We start from the raw sequence: 15,773 nt of genomic DNA on the forward strand, positions 1-15,773 counted from the left end.
AGTAATCATATATTGACACACAGAAAATCTAAAGTGTAAAGTTTTTCTCCAATCATGATTCAATATGTGGAGCTGAGGAAAACTAAACTAAATTGCTGAAAGGTGCTGAGGATTACCTGCAGATATTGGCTCAATGAAACAATAAATATAGTTTGGGAGAAATAACTTACTACCTGAGGTCAATATGTAAATATTCCTATTCTATTCAGGAGAATGGACTTCTGGGGAATACTGTTTCCCAGAAGTCAATTCTCCTGAATGCTGCGCCCTGTGGGCTTCTGGGTACAGACTTGTGCTGACACCTACAGACAACCTGTTTATCCCTGTTTGGACTCTTCAGTGCAGTATAGGGTTTTCTGATTAGTATTTTAAGCTCTATCGAGATAGCATCTATGAATAAAAAAATCCCTGGATATAGTTACTTCCTGGTGTAATCCAGGTGGAACTTGTTGCAATATACATACATTAGTACTTTTGAAATAATGTGCTCAAAACACTGAGACAACATCTGTATTGATTTAATTATTTTCCTGTTTAAGAAAATTTCTGTGAAAATCAGATTTATGGCCCAATTAGGATGTGTACCCAGAACATCCTTCCTAGAAGATTGTGTGCTTCAAAAGTGGTTGGAAAAGCCAGATAGCCCTTAGATACAGTCATAAAACCCATTTGAAACAGTATCCCAGCTACAGGCTTTATCTCAGCCCTTCCAGATACAGCTACAAAAAAAAGGTAGTTTTTTATGGTCTTGATTTTTTTGTAACTTGAACAAAAAAGATTTTAAGTTATATTTCAGTTTGTAGGACATCCCTTGTTGTGAGATACCAAATTTCATTCTATAAACTTCCAGTATTTTACTATTTAATCATCCTCATAATTTATTTATCCAACGCCACCAATTCCGCATGTTAAACAATGAAATATCATTACTTAACATATGTCGAAAGACATTTAATGACAACAGAAAAAAGCAAACAGTGCTTATGGTTGTATTAACCATAGGGAAAAATACCTTATTAGCAACGGCAAATAAAAGAAAATTATATTGCATAATAATAAGCTTGAATCCATGAAATTAATTTTATGTAAAAAAAACAAAAAACTGTACGCATACATAAATACGATAATGTAGACTAGTGGATGGTGAACTAGTATAGCTTAACTATAACATACTCATCTCTCTCTCATATATATATATATATATATATATATATATATATATATATATATATGTTTAATACATAATGTCATTAAGGTGATTATAATGCCTTTCTACATCAATAAAAAATACCAGTTTGTAAGTGGAGTTATTTGCTCTGTAAGTCAGTAGGCTCTGATTGTGACTTGTCATTTACAAAGGGACTACCTTTCTTAGTAACAGTTTTACTTATATGATAATTAACTCTATTTCCTGAATATTACATGAACATTGCACATTTGGAATGGGATACAGTATTAGAAGGCTAAACCTGGTAGGTTTATTGCATTGAATATGCTGACATACAGTTATATTACTAAAATCACTTCTTTTCCACACACATGCACTACAGAATTTCAGATAACAAACCACAGCTTATCCTGATCTAACGTTTCACTAAGAAAACTGATGTAATTCGGGAATGTACCCCCTTTGTTCTGTCATGTCTTTAAATATTATTTACGTTCTTTAAGCTCCATGGCTGCCCTTTGAAATATCTAGGGAACATTCAGATATATGTCTGTGGCTTACTAATAGAATGAATACTGCAAAATAAATAGTATGGTCTCTGACATTTTAATGTGTGTTTGTTCTTTTCATGTGTTATAACAATAAAGAGGTATTGGGTGTCAGTATTAATCAGAGCAAGGGGAGAAGTGAACGTCCAGCATACCAGACTGAAAGAATATAGTGAAAGATTGGAAAACATACCAAATACCTCTAAGGCTACAGATTTATGAGCGCTTTGTATGCCCACATATTTCACTTGCAGGCTGCATTTGACTGCATGTAGCAAGTACTGTAAGGGCCCAGTTCATGTTTCAGCAGTCTCCTAACGCTCTATAAACAGTCATCGAATGTATTGCTATTCGCATTACAGTGGTATAACGCAAGAGGTGTTTCTGTTGTGTTTTATTTCCTCCAGGAAAAAAAAATTAAAGATGCTTTCTATTGAAATTCATTTGTTTGCCTAGATGGTGTCACACAAGCACATTTTCTGTTTTGACAGCTGATAATCTGCAAGCAGAGTTTCTGGCCAATGGGAAAACAGCTGAAACAAACAAGATCTTCAGAAAAGTCTGTTATTTCTCCTGCATTTGTTGCACAAGTGATTAAACAAACCCCTTAATAATGCTAACATATTATGAAGATGCTTTTCTGTAAGCAGGAAAAGTACTCTGAATTATAAGAGTTTTTTTCCATAGCTGATTTTCTGCTGGTTGAAAACAAATAGTTTGACACCAACCTAACAGAAACGCAGGGCGTACGCTGCGTGATCTGAATAGCACTTGCACTCACTTGACACGCTGTCTGCTATTTACTGTAGGCAGAGACAATGGTGGATCATAATGGGGTGACTGCTCTGGGCAATAGGGAAATCTACCTGTTTCTTTGTTCTTTTTTTTTTCTTATTAACTTTATTAAGCTGCGAAAAGCTTGGTGAACAAATTGAAGACTGAATGTATATAGATGTTCAAAATCAAAAGTGATTGAAACAGTCAGCATACTCCCACTATATGTGGCGATATGGAAAATGTAAGTGAGTAGAGTCAATAAGGAGATTCACAGGCAAGAAACTGCTGGTTATTATTATTGTTTATTATTTGTTAGGCACCACAAGATTACACAGAGAAAACCGTAGACTATACAGGGTGAGACAGTACAGAACAATAAACAAAAATACCAGTGCTTCAGAAACTCCAGGCAGGCTAATGCAGTAGAGGCAGAGCAGAAGAACAGGTGTTGAGACAAGAGGGAAGAAGGCCCTGCTAATACAAGCTTACATCCTAAGGGGGGGGTAAACATAACAGGCACAAGGGGAGGCAGTTGAAGTATGGGGGAGAAAAGGGGGGGCGGGAGGAGAGAGGGGAGAACGAGCGGAGAAGATGAGGGGATTAGGTGGATGGTTGGTAGGCTTTGAGGAACAGGTGAGTTTTGAGTGCTCGTTTGAAGGAGCACAGATTAGGAGCGAGCGAGGTCGTTCCAGTGAAGGGGGGTCGCCCGGGAGAAGTCTTGGATTCTGGAGTGGGAAGTGTTAATTAGAGTGGAGGAGAGGCGACTGTCATTGTCTGAGCGCAGGGAGCGGGCAGGAGTGTGAATGGAGAGGAGGTTAGAGATATAAGGGGCAGTAGACTGGGAGAGAGCCTTGTACGTGGTGGTAAGGAGTTTAAAAAGGATTCTGTAGGGGAAGGGGAGCCAGTGTAAGGCGAGGCAGAGGGAGGAGTGGCATGAAAGGAAGAGGAGTCTTGCAGCCGCATTGAGTATAGAGCGGAGGGGGGCGAGGTTGGAGTGGGGGAGGCCAGTAAGGAGGAGGTTGCAGTAATCAAGGCGGGAGATGATGAGTGTGTGGATGATAGTTTGGGTGGCATCCTGAGAGAGAAAAGGACAGATGCGGGCAATGTTGTGGTGTTGGAAGCGACAGGCTTGGGCGAGGGATTGAATGGGGGGGGGAAAGAGAGAGAGGAGTCAAGAGTGACACCCAGGAGCGGAGTTGGGTGACAGAGGAGATGGTTGTGTTATTAACAACGATAGAGGTCATGGTGGGATGGGAATCCAGGCGGGGGAAAGACAATGAGTTCAGTTTTAGAGATGTTAATTTTAAGAAAGCGCGAAGACATCCAGGAGGAGATGGCTTAGAGGCAGTCAGATACACGAGAGAGGAGGGAGGAGGAAAGATCTGGAGAAGAGATGTAGAGTTGAATGTCATCAGCATGGAGGTGATACTGAAGACCGAAGGAGGAGATGAGTGCGCCAAGGGAGGAAGTCTAGAGCAAAAAGAATAGAGGGCCAAGAACAGAGCCTTGAGGGACTCCTACATGGAGAGGGAAGGGGGTGGAGGAAGAACCAGACGTGTATACAGAGAAGGAGCGGTTAGCAAGGTATGAGGTGAACCAGGCATGGACAGAACCAGAAAGGCAGAGAGAGAAAAAAGTTTGCAGTAGGAGGGTCTGGTCAACGGTGTCCAAGGCCGCAGAGACGTCAAGGAAGATGAGTAAGGAGAAGTGACCCTGGTTGGGGCGTGGCTTGGACGCCATCTCTGACGGTCCTGACTCTGCAATAATTGATCCTTATTATCGATTTAACGGATTTTCTACTCATGCCACCGCACTACAACTGTGGCTGATCCTGCTGGGCACAAGTGAAGACCCTTGGAGCCCTGCTGAGCGCAATATTGATCCTGGCATGACCGGGGATTGCAGCCTACACTGGCTTGGCCCCCTGCCAGAAAAGACGCTCCTTCTGGTCCCCACTGTGAACTCGGTGTCTCACACCTCTAAGTGATGCACACTGAAAGTGATCCCAGTGCTTTACCTGCTATGGTGGTGTCTGTCAGACTAGTACATTCGTAGTGTGCGGCCTACACAGCCGCGGTCTCCAGTACCGCAGACACCGCAACTGCTGGACTTACGCTTTGTGGCACCTGACTTCCGGTCGGCATCTGCACGACAGTTATCCTCCGCACTCAGTGGGGAGGTAGGTTTGCCTACACTCAGACACCCAATACGCGTGGTTGGCATCCACTGCTGCTGCAACAGCCGGACCTGCTTACTGCTAGCCACACACTCCCTCCAGCTGCACCAGAACTTACACCTTAGTGGAAGTGCTGCCAACCGGAAGAGAGCAGAACTGAGGCTGCCCAGTACAACTGCTGCAGCATTTCTCTCACCCCCTGTAAGAGACTGTACATCACCACGTAGCTGGTGGTGGTGGTTTTGTGTTCCTTCCATCATCTGTGCCATCATCAGTGTCTACGGGTAGCCTCTGGACCTCATCTAGTGAAATCCTTGGGGTCACCCTCTGAAAATCTGCAAGTGTAATCCTTGTCACTCTACGTCCGACATGGCTGTCTAGACCACAAATGGGGGAAAGTGACCCAGTGACAATTCATGTATTCTTCAAAGTGCTGTAGATGAAGACTAATCAACTCTTTGCAACTTATTAAGGGTATGCGTCAGAAGCCCAGATGGGCAGGGACAAGAAAGGTTCTACTAAGACTAAGCAGCGACTCCTCAACGCTCAGATTTGCATGCTTTCCTGAAATCATCAACAGTTTCCGAAGCAAGCAACATGGTCTCATCGGCCAACTTCCCTCATCCATCAATGCCTGAACACCAAATGGCGGGACCCCAAACCACTGAGACTTCACCAACTAAAGACCAGCCAGAACTAGCACAGATCATGAGGATGCTTCGCACTTTACCAAACAAACAAGAGGTACCCTCCAAAAAAGACTTTGAGGTGTTAGAGACCATGATAAATGAAGTAGTCTACTATGAAGTTGCCACTCTTCAGGCAGATCTGGCACATCTAGGTTATCGGCTGTTAGCCTTGGAAGAAAGCAAAGAAGCAGAAGAACGCTTCTCCACATTGCAATCTACAATGACCAGTCAGACGAAGGCTCTACAATGGTTACATTATAAGATGGATGATATGGAAAATCGAGGCTGCATAAATAACCTGATAATAAGGGGTCTACCAGAGGATATCCCCACACAAGAGCTGACAGACGCACTCACAAATATATTTAACAAAATTGTAGAGCAACCACCGAAAAATGTAATTACTTGCAAGAGCTCATAGAGCCCTCTCAGAATGACCCAGAGATGTCATCTGCCGCTTATACTACTTTACACAAAAAGATGAGATACTGCAGAAATTGCGGCCACTAGAGGGCTCGATTTCAATCATCAAAATATTCAGGTCTTTCGGATCTATCATGGCACACGCTCCAACAAAGGTGAATGCTAAAGTCCCTTACAGAAGAGTTGCGAAAGAAAAATATTAAATATCGCTGGGGCTTTCCATTCCAATTGCAGGTGGTTCACAAAGGAAAATCAGCTACCCTAAGGTACTCAAATGTATGACCCTTAATGTTAAGGGTTTAAATATCCCGGAGAAAAGATCTAGGTTGTTAAGAGTTCTCATAGCAACAAAAATAGACGTGGCTTTCTTACGAGACACATTTTAAGCAAGGTTCCGAACCTCGCCTACGTAGCCAACATTATCCCCATCTATTCACATGCAATAGCTCTGACAGCAAGACATTAGGTGTAGCCATACTCTTCTTTAGGTGCCTGCTTGTCAAGAACATAGTCATACATAAGCTACAATCAGGTAGAGATCTAGCTTTGAACTGTAAAATCTTTAACCAAACCTTTACCCTAGTGAATCTGTATGTTCCAAATCACAACCAATCTGTTTTCCTAGAAACTCTACTGGACAAAGTGGACCCTCTGAGGGAAGGTATCCTCATTCTAGGCGGTAATCTCAATTGGGTGCTTCATCCTGCCATCAACGCTTGTTCTGGGGCAGCTAGATACTCAGGCAAACTTTATCACAAGGTGAGATGCACCTTATACGAGCACCAGCTGGTCGACACATGGAGAATCAAACATCCGAAAGAACAGGACTACACCTTCTTCTCACACCCACATAACATTTATTCTCGACTGGACTATTTTTTTTATATCACACAATCACTTAGCTCTGGTCAGAGAAGTCACAATAGGCCATGTCACCTGGTCTGGCCATGCCCCCGTTTACATGTCTCTTTCATTACTTCAGCCAGGCCACAGACCATACAGGTGCAGATTGAATGAACTCCAAGATAACTATAGCAAATCCCAAATTGAGACAACACTTGATGAATATATCCTAACTAACAACACCCCTGAAATATGAAAAATCTCATTATGGGAGGCACGCAAATGTGTCCATCGGGGAAAATTGATACAATTAGGCACATTTATAAAAAAACAAAAAGATAGCTTACCGGGATACACTCCTAGAGAAAAAATTAAATCCCTTGAAATGAGACAAAGTTTCTCAAGAGTCAACCACCCTGACTGAATTGGCGGAAACAAGAAAGCCTCTTAAATTAATGTCAGACAAAATACAGTTGTATTATCATAAATGCCGTTAATTGGCTGGTATCAAAATTGACCCTAGTCACTCTCTCTCTCTGTCTGTGTGTATATGTTAGGAAATTCAGACTGTAAGCTCCAATGGGGCAGGGACTGATGTGAGTGAGTTCTCTGCACAGCGAGTGGCGCTATATAAATAAATGGTGATGATGATGATGAAATGCAGAAGTTCTATCAGTGGGGAGACAAACCGGGTAAACTCCTGGCTGGAGATCTGCGAGCTCAAAGAGCACAACTGTATATACCACTCATTAAGTCAGAAACTGGGAAACTATGTGTCCCCTCGTCTGATATAGCTAAGACATTCCACACTTATTATTCTAAGCTTTATAATCTTAACAGCGAATCACATCGAACAGATCGCTCAATTAAACAGGAACGAATAGCCATAATTAAACAGATCACCTAGATGAAGAGAATATACAAATGTTGAAGTAACCCTTTTCTACCGGGGAACTAGAGGAGGCAATTAAAACGACATCCTCAGGGAAGAGTTCAGGTCCGGACGGTCTCACAATGCCATAATACAAAACCTTCAAATATAAACTGATCTCTCTCATGCTTCAGGCCTTCAACGCGATTTCCGTGCAATCTCTTCTCACACCATTCTCTGATGGCCCATATTACAGTTGTGCCTAAAGAAGGGAAAGACCCAGTCCTATGCCCAAGTTATAGACCAATATCTCTGCTTAATGTGCACATAAAATTATATGTGTCACGGGCACTAGGAGTCTTTACCCAGGGATCACCAGGTGATAAGCTTACCAGAGCAGTATAGGTGGTAATATGGTACACTGGTAGCGGGGTGATCACGGAACAGGAGACAGCAGATGATAGAGATGCTCGGGAAAGTCTATGACTAGCAGCACTGGTAATATATATGTAGTAATACACGAGGAACTGAATGGACAAAGGACACGTGAGGGTAGTCAGTGGTCTGCGGTAGCAAGTTGTACCACTGCTATGTGAGAGGACACTGGAACAGGTGACACTGGAAACAGGAATCAGTGGTCTGCCTCTAGCAAGTTGTACCACTGAATATATATGTGAGAAGGAGCACGGGGAGAGACTGCAATACAGAGGATACACGGGCACCTTGAACTTGATCCACAATGACATGCACAATATAGTAATGACTGAACAGCACTGCAATAATACAAAGTCATAGAAACTATCCGGGCAAAAGATAACACAGTCAATGATGGCAAAAGTCTCAGCGGATAGTAAGCTCCAGAGGAGAACAACTCAGTCCAGCAAGATATGCAATACACCAGCACAGTCAATGAGAAGTATGCATACCGTGGTTCAGGAGCAGGCTGTCAGACAGGAGTGCAGAGATACCTGAACGGCTGGAGGCCGGCAGGATGCGAAGTCCCTGAGGGGTGAAGCGGTAATCAAGTAGGTGCAGCGCACAGGTAGGTAGACCAGCAGGGGAACAAATACTCAGGAAGCAGTAGTATGTAGAACTGGACTCCTGGAGGACCCTGAAGAGTAGCGATGGTCTAGACGAGATGAAAGCAGTGAGGCGCAGATCCGATGCAGACTGGCGAGTAGAGACCAGCAGGAACACTGAGAAGCACGGAGAGCGGATCAGCTGCTGCAGACACGAGTAGAACTGAGGAGTAGCAGCCAGCAGGACTCTGCAGGTACACGGAGGTAGCGGATAGCAACCAGCAGGTGCAGCCACGATGAAACACGGGAGAGTAGAGCTGAGCTGGAACTGTTGAGCATGGAGAGCAGCGGATAGGAATCAGTTGTAGCAGTCTCGAGGAAACACGGGAGAGTTGAGATGAGCTGAAGACTGTAGCGCACGGAGGCAGCAGATAGGAATCAGCCAAACAGTCACGATGAAACACAGGAGAGTTGAAGTGGTCTGAGGACTGTAGTGCACGGAGGCAGCGGATAGGAATCAGCTAACAGTCACGATGAAACACAGCAGAGTTGAAGTGGTCTAAAGACTGTAGTGCACGGAGGCAGCGGATAGGAATCAGCTAACAGTCACGATGAAACACAGCAGAGTTGAAGTGGTCTGGAAACCACAGGAGTAGAAGTGGTCTGGAAACCACAGGAATCAGCAGCGCTGAATACACGAGGAAACACAGAAACACCTTCAGAGGCTCATGGGGAATGAGACTCCAAGATCAGGCAACGAGGTATGGACAGCAGGTGCTTTAAATAGGGAGTGTTGCCTGATCAGCCAATTAAGTTAAAGGAACAGGTACTGAAGGTTTTGAAAGGGCTGCGCATGCGCAGACCCTCAGGATGGTGGACGGCCACGGTTCCTAAACACACGGGAAGAAGCACTCACAGTCTGGTGAGTGACAGTACCCCCCCTTTTAAAGGTGGGCACAGAACGCCTGGAACCGGGCTTGTCCGGATTTTTTGAATAAAACTTCTTAAGAAGAGCTGGGGCGTTGAGATCTTCAGCTTTGATCCATGAACGCTCCTCAGGACCAAAGCCCTTCCAATGAACGAGGAAACGGAGAACTCCTCGCGAAATTTTTGCGTCCAATACATGAGTAATCTCGAAATCTTCCTCCTGATGAACTTGAACTGGCTGAGGTGCTGAAGGAGGAGCCGAGAAACGGTTGATGATGAGAGGTTTGAGCAAGGACACATGGAAGGCATTGGAAATACGAAGGTTCTTAGGAAGTAGAAGTTTGAAACAAACTGGATTTATCACTTGAATGATCCTATATGGACCAATAAAACGGGGAGCGAATTTCATAGATGGGACCTTCAAACGAATATTTTTGGTAGATAACCAGACACGATCTCCAATTTTCAGTGGTGGAATAGCCCGCCTCTTCTTATCTGCGAAAGACTTATATTTGGCAGATGTCTTCTTTAAACAGGTTTTGACCTGAGACCAAATATTTTTGAAGGTCTGACAAACAGTCTCTACAGCAGGAACTTGGGTGGGAGGGAGGGCAGGACATTCCGGAAAAGACGGATGGTGACCGTAAACCACAAAGAATGGAGTTTTGGACGATGACTCATGGTACATGTTGTTATGAGCGAATTCAGCCCAAGGAAGCAATTCTACCCAGTTGTCTTGATTGGCTGATGAAAACATCCTTATAAAGGTCTCGAGATCTTGATTGACCCGTTCAGTTTGTCCATTTGATTGCGGATGGTAAGAAGATGAGAGTGCTAATCGTATGCCCAAGGTTTTACAAAGGGCCCGCCAGAATCTGGAAACGAATTGTACTCCTCTATCTGACACAATCTCAGACGGACATCCATGAATACGAAAGATTTCCTTAACGAAATGTTCAGCCAGAGTAGACGAGGAAGGCAAACCAGACAAAGGGACAAAATGAGCCATCTTCGAAAATCTGTCTACCACTACCCAAATAGTATTACAATTTTTACTAGATGGCAGATCAGTAACAAAGTCCATACTAATATGGGTCCAGGGCTTGGACGGAATGGGTAGTGGTTGCAGCAACCCCGCTGGAGTTCTGCGGGAGGATTTAAACTGAGAACACAATTCACAAGAAGCAACAAACTCTTTGACGTCTCTCCTCATCGAGGGCCACCAGTAACTTCGAGAGAGAATCTCAAAGGTCTTGCGTTCACCAGCATGTCCAGAAAAACGAGAAGAATGGAACCACGAAAGGATTTTCCTCCTAAGAGTAGAAGGCACGAGGGTCTTCCCAAATGGTAGCACTTTAGTGGAAGAAGCAGCCAGCGAGATACATTTGGGGTCTAGTATAGAATGGTTGGAAACCTCTTCAACGTCAGAGGACGTCACAAAAGCTCGATATAGAGCGTCAGCTTTCTTGTTCTTGGCAGCTGGTTTGAAGGTTATTATTAATTCGAAACGGGAAAAGAAAAGAGACCATCTTGCTTGACGAGGATTCAAGCATTGGGCAGACTGTAGGTATGACAAGTTCTTATGATCCGTGAAAATCGTCACAGGGTGACGAGCTCCTTCCAATAAGTATCTCCACTCCTCTAATGCAACTTTGATAGCCAGCAACTCCTTGTCCCCGATAGTGTAATTTTTCTCCGCAGGCAGGAGACCCCGAGAGTAAAAGGCACAAGGATGGAATTTTTGTTGCTCCGAGTGTTGGGAGAGAATGGCTCCTAAGCCCACATTAGAGGCATCTACTTCTAGGAAGAAGGGAAGTGTCACATCAGGCTGTCGAAGAATGGGAGCAGAGGAGAAGGACTCTTTAAGAAATTGAAAGGCTTGGAGGGCCTCGGATGACCATTGCTTAGTATTGGCCCCTTTACGAGTCAGGGCCACAATAGGAGATGCAATGGACGAGACGTCTTGAATGAAGCGTCTATAGTAATTGGCAAAACCTAAAAAACGCTGGATAGCACGAAGAGTAGTTGGCTGGGGCCAATGTAATACAGCATTCACCTTTTCTGGATCCATTTTTAGGCCAACTCCGGAAACAATATACCTCAAAAATGGAATCTGGGGCAACTCGAATGAACATTTTTCTAGTTTGCAGAATAATGAATTTTTCCGGAGTCTGGAAAGGACCTCTGCCACATGTTGGTGATGAGAAGGCAGGTCCTGTGAAAAGATCAATATGTCGTCCAGGTAGACAACGACACATACATATAACAAGTCCCGAAAGATCTCATTAACGAAGCCCTGGAAAACAGCGGGGGCATTACACAACCCGAAAGGCATTACTAGATATTCATAATGCCCATCTCTGGTGTTGAACGCTGTCTTCCATTCGTCACCGGGCCGGATTCTAATTAAATTATAGGCACCACGAAGATCCAACTTGGTAAAGATCCGAGCTCCCTTGATGCGATCAAATAACTCAGTGATCAACGGAATGGGATACCGATTTTTAATAGTAATGGCATTGAGTCCACGAAAATCTATGCAGGGGCGTAGTGATCCATCCTTCTTTTTTACGAAGAAGAACCCGGCTCCAGCGGGAGAGGTGGAAGGTCGAATAAACCCTCGCTGGAGATTCTCCTGGATGTAATCAGATGTAGCTTGAGTTTCAGGTAACGAAAGTGGATAGACCCGACCCCTAGGAGGAGTCTTGCCAGGTAGAAGATCGATCGGACAATCCCATGAACGATGAGGAGGAAGACGTTCAGACTGAGCTTTATCAAAAACATCGGCAAATGAAGCATACTGAGGAGGGAGTCCCGGTGAGGAAGATGAGATGGAAAATTGCTGTATTTTAAGAGGAATGACTTGAGAAAGACAACGATGATGACATTCAGCTCCCCAAGACGTAACTTGAGGAGTGCGCCAGTCAATCTGGGGAGAATGACATTGAAGCCATGGAAGGCCTAAGACAATCGGACTTGTCGTAACAGGAAGAATTAAAAACGAAATCTCTTCATGGTGTAGCACACCAATCTGAAGCGTTACTGGAGACGTACTCTGGGTGATGAGACCATTGATGAGACGTGATCCATCTATAGCAGTCACAGTAATCGGTGTTTTCAAAGTAATCACTGGTAGGGACCATTGATTCACTAGGGATTTAGAAATGAAATTTCCTGCTGCTCCAGAATCAATCAGTGCTTGAGACTCAAAGGATTTGGTAGCAAAGGAAATCGTAACATCAAAAGTGCAGACTTTTAATTTCGTAGAAGATGGAGAGGACTCCAGGGACCCTAACTTCACCTCTCCAGAACTAGTTAGGGCCTGGCATTTCCCGATTTCTTAGGGCAAGAACTGAGCATATGTGTGGAATCAGCACAATAGATACAAAGTCTATTCTTTACTCTTCGGTTCCTCTCCTCTAAAGTTAATTTGGAACGTCCTATCTCCATGGGAATCACAGAAGGTGAAGCTGGACGAAATTGAGGGGTTGAGCGAAGAGGTGCTTTAACTGAAGTTGTTTTCTCAGATTCTCTTTCACGAAACCTCATGTCTACACGATGGCAAAGAGAGATCAAATCTTCTAATGACGTAGGAAGCTCTTGGGTAGTCAGTGCATCTTTAATTTTATCGGAGAGCCCCTGCCAGAAGGCGGCAATTAATGCTACAGTGTTCCACTGAAGTTCAGAGGCTAATATCCTAAATTGAATGACGTACTGGCCTACTGTATGAGAACCCTGACGTAAACGAAGAATGCTGGAAGCAGCGGAGGTCACACGACCTGGTTCATCGAACACACTTCGGAACATAGAAATGAATTTGGCACTATCTTGTAATACAGGATCGTTTCTCTCCCACAGAGGGGAGGCCCAAGCCAGAGCTTGTCCAGAAAGCAATGAGATAAGATAGGCCACTCTGGAACGATGGGTAGAAAAATTTTGAGGTTGGAGCTCAAAATGAACTGAGCATTGGTTGAGAAAACCCCTACAAGTTTTGGGGTCTCCATCGTACTGTGACGGAGTAGGCAGGTGAAGCGTGGGAGCTGTAGACACCTGGGATGGCATTGGGGAAACGGAGGAAAGCACAGGAGCTTCAACATTAGCTGTAACGGTCTGTCCAGATGTTCCTTGGGAGGCTAACGACTGGTAGCATTGAAGTAACAGCTGTTGGCGAGCATCCTGTTGCTCCACACGGGTGACCAGATGCTGCAGCATCTCTTTGGCTGTAGGTTCCGTATCTGGGTCTGTCATGGCCTGATCTTACTGTCACGGGCACTAGGAGTCTTTACCCAGGGATCACCAGGTGATAAGCTTACCAGAGCAGTATAGGTGGTAATATGGTACTCTGGTAGCGGGGTGATCACGGAACAGGAGACAGCAGATGATAGAGATGCTCGGGAAAGTCTATGACTAGCAGCACTGGTAATATATATGTAGTAATACACGAGGAACTGAATGGACAAAGGACACGTGAGGGTAGTCAGTGGTCTGCGGTAGCAAGTTGTACCACTGCTATAGTGAGGAGGAATGTCCAACAGAAACGAGGAGGTGATGAGAGTCAGCGGTCTGCGTTTAGCAAGTGCTACCGCTGTCTGGGTGAAGGAATGGGATCCAGGTGAAGGTATCCGGGAAGTCAGTGGTCTGCGTTAGCAAGTTGTACCACTGCTATGTGAGAGGACACTGGAACAGGTGACACTGGAAACAGGAATCAGTGGTCTGCCTCTAGCAAGTTGTACCACTGAATATATATGTGAGGAGGAGCACGGGGAGAGACTGCAATACAGAGGATACACGGGCACCTTGAACTTGATCCACAATGACATGCACAATATAGTAATGACTGAACAGCACTGCAATAATACAAAGTCATAGAAACTATCCGGGCAAAAGATAACACAGTCAATGATGGCAAAAGTCTCAGCGGATAGTAAGCTCCAGAGGAGAACAACTTAGTCCAGCAAGATATGCAATACACCAGCACAGTCAATGAGAAGTATGCATACCGTGGTTCAGGAGCAGGCTGTCAGACGGGAGTGCAGAGATACCTCAACGGCTGGAGGCCGGCAGGATGCGAAGTCCCTGGAGGGTGAAGCGGTAATCAAGTAGGTGCAGCGCACAGGTAGGTAGACCAGCAGGGGAACAAATACTCAGGAAGCAGAAGAATGAAGAACTGGACTCCTGGAGGACCCTGAAGAGTAGCGATGGTCTAGACGAGATGAAAGCAGTGAGGCGCAGATCCGATGCAGACTGGCGAGTAGAGACCAGCAGGAACACTGAGAAGCACGGAGAGCGGATCAGCTGCTGCAGACACGAGTAGAACTGAGGAGTAGCAGCCAGCAGGACTCTGCAGGTACACGGAGGTAGCGGATAGCAACCAGCAGGTGCAGCCACGATGAAACACGGGAGAGTAGAGCTGAGCTGGAACTGTTGAGCACGGAGAGCAGCGGATAGGAATCAGTTGTAGCAGTCTCGAGGAAACACGGGAGAGTTGAGATGAGCTGAAGACTGTAGCGCAGGGAGGCAGCAGATAGGAATCAGCCAAACAGTCACGATGAAACACAGCAGAGTTGAAGTGGTCTGAAGACTGTAGTGCACGGAGGCAGCGGATAGGAATCAGCAACAGTCACGATGAAACACAGCAGAGTTGAAGTGGTCTGAAGACTGTAGTGCACGGAGGCAGCGGATAGGAATCAGCTAACAGTCACGATGAAACACAGGAGAGTTGAAGTGGTCTGAAGACTGTAGTGCACGGAGGCAGCGGATAGGAATCAGCTAACAGTCACGATGAAACACAGGAGAGTTGAAGTGGTCTGGAAACCACAGGAGTAGAAGTGGTCTGGAAACCACAGGAATCAGCAGCGCTGAATACACGAGGAAACACAGGAACACCTTCAGAGGCTCATGGGGAATGAGACTCCAAGATCAGGCAACGAGGTATGGACAGCAGGTGCTTTAAATAGGGAGTGTTGCCTGATCAGCCAATTAAGTTAAAGGAACAGGTACTGAAGGTTTTGAAAGGGCTGCGCATGCGCAGACCCTCAGGATGGTGGACGGCCACGGTTCCTAAACACACGGGAAGAAGCACTCACAGTCTGGTGAGTGACAATATGCCAAGCTTATTGCCAACAAGCTGAAACCACTCTTGCCCAAGATAATTCACTCAGACCAGATGGGGTTTGCTCCGGGTCGTGAGGCACGTGACAATATCACAAAAATAATTGATTTGGTGCAGTTCGCCACATCTACCAATACCCCAACTGTCTTGCTATTCATGGACGTGGAAAAAGAGTTCAATAGAGTAGATTGGGACTTCATGGTGGGTATACTTAGCCACC

General features: G+C 45.0%; 1 protein-coding gene across 29 annotated transcripts in view; it reads right to left on the reverse strand.

The window, feature by feature from the left end:
- ABI3BP (ABI family member 3 binding protein) overlaps positions 1-15,773 on the reverse strand; it is a 310,231-nt gene that overhangs the window by 11,650 nt on the left and 282,808 nt on the right. The gene's annotated exons all lie outside the window — the stretch shown is intronic.

This window comes from Mixophyes fleayi, chromosome 2, assembly GCF_038048845.1.
Source record: "Mixophyes fleayi isolate aMixFle1 chromosome 2, aMixFle1.hap1, whole genome shotgun sequence".
NCBI classification, from domain to species: Eukaryota; Metazoa; Chordata; class Amphibia; order Anura; family Limnodynastidae; genus Mixophyes; species Mixophyes fleayi.